Source organism: Schistocerca cancellata, chromosome 7 (assembly GCF_023864275.1).
Source record: "Schistocerca cancellata isolate TAMUIC-IGC-003103 chromosome 7, iqSchCanc2.1, whole genome shotgun sequence".
NCBI lineage: Eukaryota > Metazoa > Arthropoda > Insecta > Orthoptera > Acrididae > Schistocerca > Schistocerca cancellata.
The window spans coordinates 313,610,022-313,618,236 of NC_064632.1; the positions used below are offsets into that span (position 1 = coordinate 313,610,022).

Consider the following 8,215-nt stretch of genomic DNA (forward strand, 5'->3'; position numbering starts at 1 on the left):
CTGTCTGTGATGCAGCGTCAATGGTAACAGCAGCCATGGTCTCCGAGCTGATAGTCCATGCTGTTGCAAACGTCGTCGAACTGTTCGTGCAGATGGTTGTTGTCTTTCAGACGTCCCCATCTGCTGACGCAGGGATAGAGACGTGGCTGCACGATCCGTTACAGACATGCGGATAAAATGCCTCTCATCTCGACTGCTAGTGATACGAGGCGGTTGTGATCCAGCACGGCGTTCCGTATCATCCTCCTGAACCCATCGATTCCATATTCTGCTAACAGTCATTGGACCTCGACAAACGCGAGCAGCAATGTCGCGATACGATAAATCGCAATCGCGATAGGCTACAATCCGACCTTTTTCAAAGTCGGAAACGGTACGCATTTATCCTCCTTACACGAAGCATCACAACAACGTTTCACCAGGCAACGCCGGTCAACTGCCGTTTGTGTATGAGAAACCGGTTGGAAACTTTCCTCATGTCAACACGTTGTACGTGTCGCCACCGGCGCCAAACTTGTGTGAATGCTCTGAAAAGCTAATCATTTACACATCACAGAATCTTCTTCTTGTCAGTTAAATTTCGCATATGTAGCGCGTCATCTTCGTGGTGTAGGAATTTTAATGGCCAGTAGTGTAGTTTGGGTCAGATTCCACAGAGGACATAGAGACAAGGTTTTCAGAGGTTGGACAAGAAAATGGAATCACGGCGAGAAATGCGTGTTTCAGTGTAAATGCAGATGGTAGTCAAGTCTGCTGGTGGTGCTATTGCATTTGACTGTGAACGGCACCTTACCTTGCAAGTGTCGCTCGTCGTCAGAAGAGTGTTCTGTTTAGTTGCGACTGTTATATGTCAGAGCTAAGTGAATTCCAACGTCGGAAGAGCATTGGTGTTAATACGGTGGATGCTTCCGTTGCTAGGGTGGGGAACTGTTTGGTTTTCAAGAGGCCCAGTATCGATGATTTATACCGTACGCAGGGAAATGGGAATAACAACATCCGCTACTTCACAACAGGGACAAAAGTGTATGTTGAATGAGCGTGACAGATGGTCATTGAAGAGAACGGTGACAAAAAGTAAGAGGACGACAGCTGCAGAAGTAGTTATATAATGAATATCGCACTCGCGAAAACTGCCAGCATCACAACAACATAACGAAAAGAGCTCCATAGATAGGTAATAGCTGGGCGAGTGATGCATATGGCCATACATAACAGGAAAACTTGGTACCGAAGCTATAAAACCTGTAGCATGGAGCAATGGAAGAATGTTTTTTGATCGGATGAGTCCTTCTTCGTATTGTTTCCAACTTCTGGCCGAGTTTAAGTCCCAAGAGAAAAACATGGTGCGATTTCGGTAATGATTTGGACAGCCATATCGTGGTATTCCATGGGCCTCATGGTTACTCTGCAAGTTCGCATTACTGCCAAGAATTACGTGATCATTTTGGCTGGAAACGACCACCCAATGGTACAATATTTGTTCACCATAGGTGATGCTGTTCTGCAAGACGACAGGATTCCTGTTGATACTAGTCACATCGTCCAGGATTGGATTTGTACCCACGAGCATGACTTATCGCGTCGCCTCTGCCCACCACAGTCACCAAGTGTGTATGTCATTGAGGAGACAAGAGGCGTACTTGCTTCGGCGGTACATATACTAAAATTGGAACGATACAGAGAAGATTAGCATGGCCCCTGCGCAAGGATGACACAAAATCGTGAAGGGTTCCACATTTTTGCCTTCCCGAGCAGATGCAACGAACGAAAACGACCAAAATGATATTAAAAAAAAAAGAACGTGATCGCTATGTTCCTACATTATCATTACCCGAGAAGACTGGAAGCTCTTTTGTAAGTCAACGGCTTCTCTACACCTTATTAGGCGTGATAATGTGTGCGTTTTTGGTGTTTCCGTAATTTAGTATCTGTTCATACACCGTGAATACGGGACAGCAGCCGGTCAAATATTTACCAAAAAGAAAATCACGAAACCTCGGTATGTTTTCAGAAATTGTTATTTCTTTTACATGATCAGTTTCTGTATCTATTTAATGCCATGTACAGGTCCCTATGCAGTCTATGCGTACAGAATCAGGTACACCGATACATTCATAACCAGAGCCATCCGTACTTGGATTCCATGAATTTTTGTGGAGAGTGTACTTCGAACCCTCAACAACGACCTGTCGTGTAACTAAAACAAAAACGTCTGAAAACATAATGCACTTTGGCGATTTTTCTTTGGTAAATACTAACATTTTCGTCCATTACCTGTGTGTTCTGCATCCGCTTTACACCATACTAATAGTTCCCAAGTGGCCACCAAACCACGAAACACGGATACAAGTAAACACACGGCCAAGGTTAATTAGTGAATGCCTGTAGTGAATACCTCAAGAGCACATGTCACTACACCGTGTCTCAGCGAGTGTCTTAGGACTAATCTGCAGTTTCCACCGAGAAATGCTGAACTGAGCGTTATACACTATCCGTCACTGGATAGTGTGACAATCTGTCAAAAGCCTGAATAATCATCTTTTGCAGTGCGGGACATGCAGGACGAGAGTCAATGATGATGATGATGCTGTTTGGTTCGTGGGGCGCTCAACTGCACGGTTATCAACGCCCGCAAAAATTCCTAATCTTTACTTAGTCCAATCTCGCCACTTTCATGAATGATGATGAAATGATGAGGACAACACAAACACCCAGTCCCCGAGCGGAGAAAATCCCCAACCCAGTCGGGAATCGAACCCGTGATCCCGTGATCCAGAGGCAGCAATGCTAGCCACTAGACCACGGGCTGCGGGCGAGAGTCAGTGATGATCAGGAATGTACCAACAGCCATGAGGAACCATACTGTCCCCAGTTTCGAGGCCAGCTGCGCTAGGATTCTCAGCTGAAGATCTGTGGCATGAAAGGCCCAATCGAAGTGGTTCCACAGTTTCTCGAGCGGTTTAAATCCAGCGAGTTTGGTGGCGAGAGGAGTACAGTAAACTCGTCCTGGCGCTCCTAGAACCACGCACGTACACTGAGGGCTGTGTGACACGTTGCACTGTCTTGCTGGTAGTCGTCATCCTGCCGAGGAAAAGAAAAACCCTCGCGCCAACGGCCATCAGCGCAGAGTGATTCATCTGAAAAGACCATCTGTCGCCACTCAGTGGACGTCCAGTTACGATATTCGAATGCAGATTCCAGCCTTCGTCGCCGATGAACAGCAGTCAGCACAGATGCACGAACGAGACTGCCTGCTGCAGAGGCCCACACACAGCAACTTTCGCTGAACGGTCGTTGAGGGCACACTGTTGGTATTTTCAAGAAGGGACGTCGAACAGATGCGCAGAACTATAGACCTATATCTCTAACGTCGATCAGTTGTAGAATTATGGAACACGTATTATGTTCGAGTATAATGACTTTTCTGGAGACTAGAAATCTACTCTGTATAAATCAGCATGGGTTTCGGAAAAGATGATCGTGTGAAACCCAGCTCGCGCTATTCGTCCACGAGACTCAGAGGGCCATAGACACGGGTTCACAGGTAGATGCCGGGTTTCTTGACTTCCGCAAGGCGTTCGATACAGTCTCCACAGTCGTGTAATGAACAAAGTAAGAGCATATGGACTATCAGACCAATTGTGTGATTGGATTGAATAGTTCCTAGATAACAGAACGCAGCATGTCATTCTCAATGCAGAGAAGTCTTCCGAAGTAAGAGTGATTTCAGGTGTGCCGCACGGGAGTGTCACAGGACCGTTGCTATTCACAATATACACTCCTGGAAATGGAAAAAAGAACACATTGACACCGGTGTGTCAGACCCACCATACTTGCTCCGGACACTGCGAGAGGGCTGTACAAGCAATGATCACACGCACGGCACAGCGGACACACCAGGAACCGCGGTGTTAGCCGTCGAATGGCGCTAGCTGCGCAGCATTTGTGCACCGCCGCCGTCAGTGTCAGCCAGTTTGCCGTGGCATACGGAGCTCCATCGCAGTCTTTAACACTGGTAGCATGCCGCGACAGCGTGGACGTGAACCGTATGTGCAGTTGACGGACTTTGAGCGAGGGCGTATAGTGGGCATGCGGGAGGCCGGGTGGACGTACCGCCGAATTGCTCAACACGTGGGGCGTGAGGTCTCCACAGTACATCGATGTTGTCGCCAGTGGTCGGCGGAAGGTGCACGTGCCCGTCGACCTGGGACCGGACCGCAGCGACGCACGGATGCACGCCAAGACCGTAGGATCCTACGCAGTGCCGTAGGGGACCGCACCGCCACTTCCCAGCAAATTAGGGACACTGTTGCTCCTGGGGTATCGGCGAGGACCATTCGCAACCGTCTCCATGAAGCTGGGCTATGGTCCCGCACACCGTTAGGCCGTCTTCCGCTCACGCCCCAACATCGTGCAGCCCGCCTCCAGTGGTGTCGCGACAGGCGTGAAGGGAGGGACGAATGGAGACGTGTCGTCTTCAGCGATGAGAGTCGCTTCTGCCTTGGTGCCAATGATGGTCGTATGCGTGTTTGGCGCCGTGCAGGTGAGCGCCACAATCAGGACTGCATACGACCGAGGCACACAAGGCCAACACCCGGCATCATGGTGTGGGGAGCGATCTCCTACACTGGCCGTACACCACTGGTGATCGTCGAGGGGACACTGAATAGTGCACGGTACATCCAAACCGTCATCGAACCCATCGTTCTACCATTCCTAGACCGGCAAGGGAACTTGCTGTTCCAACAGGACAATACACGTCCGCATGTATCCCGTGCCACCCAACGTGCTCTAGAAGGTGTAAGTCAACTACCCTGGCCAGCAAGATCTCCGGATCTGTCCCCCATTGAGCATGTTTGGGACTGGATGAAGCGTCGTCTCAAGCGGTCTGCACGTCTAGCACGAACGCTGGTCCAACTGAGGCGCCAGGTGGAAATGGCATGGTAAGCCGTTCCACAGGACTACATCCAGCATCTCTACGATCGTCTCCATGGGAGAATAGCAGCCTGCATTGCTGCGAAAGGTGGATATACACTGTACTAGTGCCGACATTGTGCATGCTCTGTTGCCTGTGTCTATGTGCCTGTGGTTCTGTCAGTGTGATCATGTGATGTATCTGACCCCAGGAATGTGTCAATAAAGTTTCCCCTTCCTGGGACAATGAATTCACGGTGTTCTTATTTCAATTTCCAAGAGTGTACATAAATGATCTTGTGGATGACATCGGAAGTTCACTGAGGCTTTTTGCAGATGATGCTGTGGTGTATCGAGAGGTTGTAACAATGGAAAATTGTACTGAAGTGCAGGAGGATCTGCAGCGAATTGACGCATGGTGCAGGGAATGGCAATTGAATATCAATGTAGACAAGTGTAATGTGCTGCGAATACATAGAAAGATAGAACCCTTATCATTTAGCTACGATATATCAGGTCAGCAACTGGAAGCAGTTAATTCCATAAATTACCTGGGAGTACGCATTAGGAGTGGTTTAAAATGGAATGATCATATGAAGTTGATCGTCGGTAAAGCAGATGCCAGACTGAGATTCATTGGAAGAATCCTAAGGAAATGCAATCCGAAAACAAAGGAAGTAGGTTACAGTACGCTTGTTCGCCCACTGCTTGAATACTGCTCAGCAGTGTGGGATCCGTACCAGATAGGGTTGATAGAAGAGATAGAGAAGATCCAACGGAGAGCAGCGCGCTTCGTTACAGGATCATTTAGTAATCGCGAAAGCGTTACGGAGATGATAGATAAACTCCAGTGGAAGACTCTGCAGGAGAGACGCTCAGTAGCTCGGTACGAGCTTTTGTTAAAGTTTCGGGAACATACCTTCACCGAAGAGTCAAGCAGTATATTGCTCCCTCCTACGTATATCTCGCGAAGAGACCGTGAGGATAAAATCAGAGAGATTAGAGCCCACACAGAAGCATACCGACAATCCTTCTTTCCACGAACAATACGAGACTGGAATAGAAGGGAGAACCGATAGAGGCACTCAAGGTACCCTCCGCCACACACCGTCAGGTGGCTTGCGGAGTATGAATGTAGATGTAGATGTCTATTCGTCAGTACACATCTCTGCACCCGTCGTTTACCCCTGTCATCTATGGTCCGTGCTGCACCGCACTTGCAGCGGTTTTGGTTTCGGATAGCGCCCTTTTGTCACGCACGGTATACTTTAACCACGGAGACACGTGAACAGTTACAGATTATGCACTTTCGCAAATGCTTCTATATTTGGCCTGAAAGCCAATGACCATCCTCTTTTAGACGGCAGATAAATTGTTCCGTTTCCATATTACATCAAAGACTGCAATGTTTCCGCGTCCACCCAACACGCTTTATAACCACAAAATGTTAGTTCTGCTGCTTTCGGTGTGTGAGTGATCATTGCACGTTAATGTCGAACATGGGTGGTGGTCGCGTAAATGTGACTGAACTGTATATAAGAGACATTAGTCATTGTTCACTGGACCTAGGACTACGTCAGGTGCCAGTAAGCACTGATCTTTATTGTCACACACAAGTTCTATACATCAAGTACTGTAAAGTTTATATCAATAAATTATTTAAAATTATTACTACTCCGTTTTGCCATAATTTCCACTGCAGCCTAGCAAGCCCTATTTGGCCCTGTGACGAGGCTGTATACACAAGGCTTGTCCAGAAAGTAAGTTCCGATCAGTAGCGAAATGGGAACTACATTGAAAATCAGAAATGTTTTATTTGCGACAGTTGGCTCCACCTTCCAGCTACTTCTCTACATAGTCGCTGCTCCAGCTAGGACATCTGTCGCACTGTTATACCAACTTTCCAATACCCTCGTCATATAAGGCAGCCGCCTATGCTTCCCGCCAATTCTCTACGCTCATCTGTAGCTCGTTGTCTGTGCCAAAATGTTGTCTTCGTAGTCAGTAGTTAACGTGAGCAGAGATGAAACAAGGAGGGATCCAAGTACCGCCTGTAGTGCGGGTGATCAAACACTTCCCATCGAAAACGCTGCAGGAGCATTTTCATTGCCCCTGGAGATTGCGACCGTGAATTGTCAGGAAGTAGGACCCGTATGACAGTTCTGTAATATGGGTTGTATAACATCAGGCGAAATCTCTCACCAGGCCTTCATAATTGGCGGGAGACACTATTTTCAACGCATCTTTATGTGCACACTATGCGCTCAGAACTGAAAAAGAGTGAAGTGACGCAACCGACAGGAATACTGGAGACAATGTCGAACACTTCTGTGCAAAGTTGTATTAGATTTTCACAGCGTTTTCCATTTCTTGACCGATCGGAACTTACTTTCCGAATATCCCTCGTACTTCATCCGTGGAAGCACATCACCTCAGGACAGCAAGTGCTTTCCTTGGTTCGATGGAGGTCATTCTCTCCCTGCCACATTTATATACTTCACACCAAGTACGTTCGGTGACTGAAACATGCAGGACACGCGAATTTTAAATAATCTACTTACATTTTGATCCTGAAGCCAAGTTTGTGATACAACGCTCCAGTTTAGTGTTATAAATATTGAAGTAATGGAGAGAAAATTTCTGATCATTAGTAGCACCCCGTCGGCAGGCCACGAGTGGCCTACCGGAACCATCCGACCGCCGTGTCATCCTCAGTGGAGGATGCGGTTAGGAGGGGCTAGGGGTCAGCACACTGCTCTCCGGGTCGTTGTATTCTTGACTGAATCCGCTACTATTCGGTCGAGTAGCTCCTCAATTGGCATCACGAGGCTGAGTGCACCCCAGAAAATGGCAACAGCACATGGCGGCCTGGATGGTCACCCATCCAAGTGCCGACCACGCCCGACAGCGCGTAACTTCGGTGATCTCACGGGAACCGGTGTATCCACTGCGGCAAGTCCGTTGCCTGATCTTTAATAAGTACCACATAACACTTTTTTGCTTTTTGGGATTAAGTTACTTTGCAGAAATTTTTTTGCATTTTTCTGTATTTGTCATTAAAAAGTAGTTTAACTTACATCTGTTTAGTTAAAAAAATCAAATAGCCTTTTACTTACATCATCTCAAGCACTATTTAAATCACAATATTTAGGAAATAGTTTTATATGAGGCTGAAAATGTCGAAGAATAGTGCTAAATTTCGTACAGAAGGCTAACAAATCATTATTTCCAGGGAACAGCATCCACTCGGCTTGACAAAAAGAACAGGCCGCTATAAAATATTAGTTGACCGTAATTTACT

The 8,215-nt window shown here is 47.4% G+C and overlaps 1 non-coding gene and 1 pseudogene across 1 annotated transcript; one reads left to right on the forward strand and one right to left on the reverse strand.

Annotated features, from left to right (window-relative positions):
- Positions 1-1,636: 1,636 nt before the first annotated feature.
- LOC126093511 (U6 spliceosomal RNA) lies at positions 1,637-1,741 on the forward strand. Its single transcript, XR_007521658.1, has one exon. It is a non-coding gene; the product is annotated as a U6 spliceosomal RNA (small nuclear RNA).
- Positions 1,742-7,762: 6,021 nt separating this feature from the next.
- On the reverse strand, positions 7,763-7,880 carry LOC126093842 (5S ribosomal RNA; annotated as a pseudogene).
- Positions 7,881-8,215: the final 335 nt, after the last annotated feature.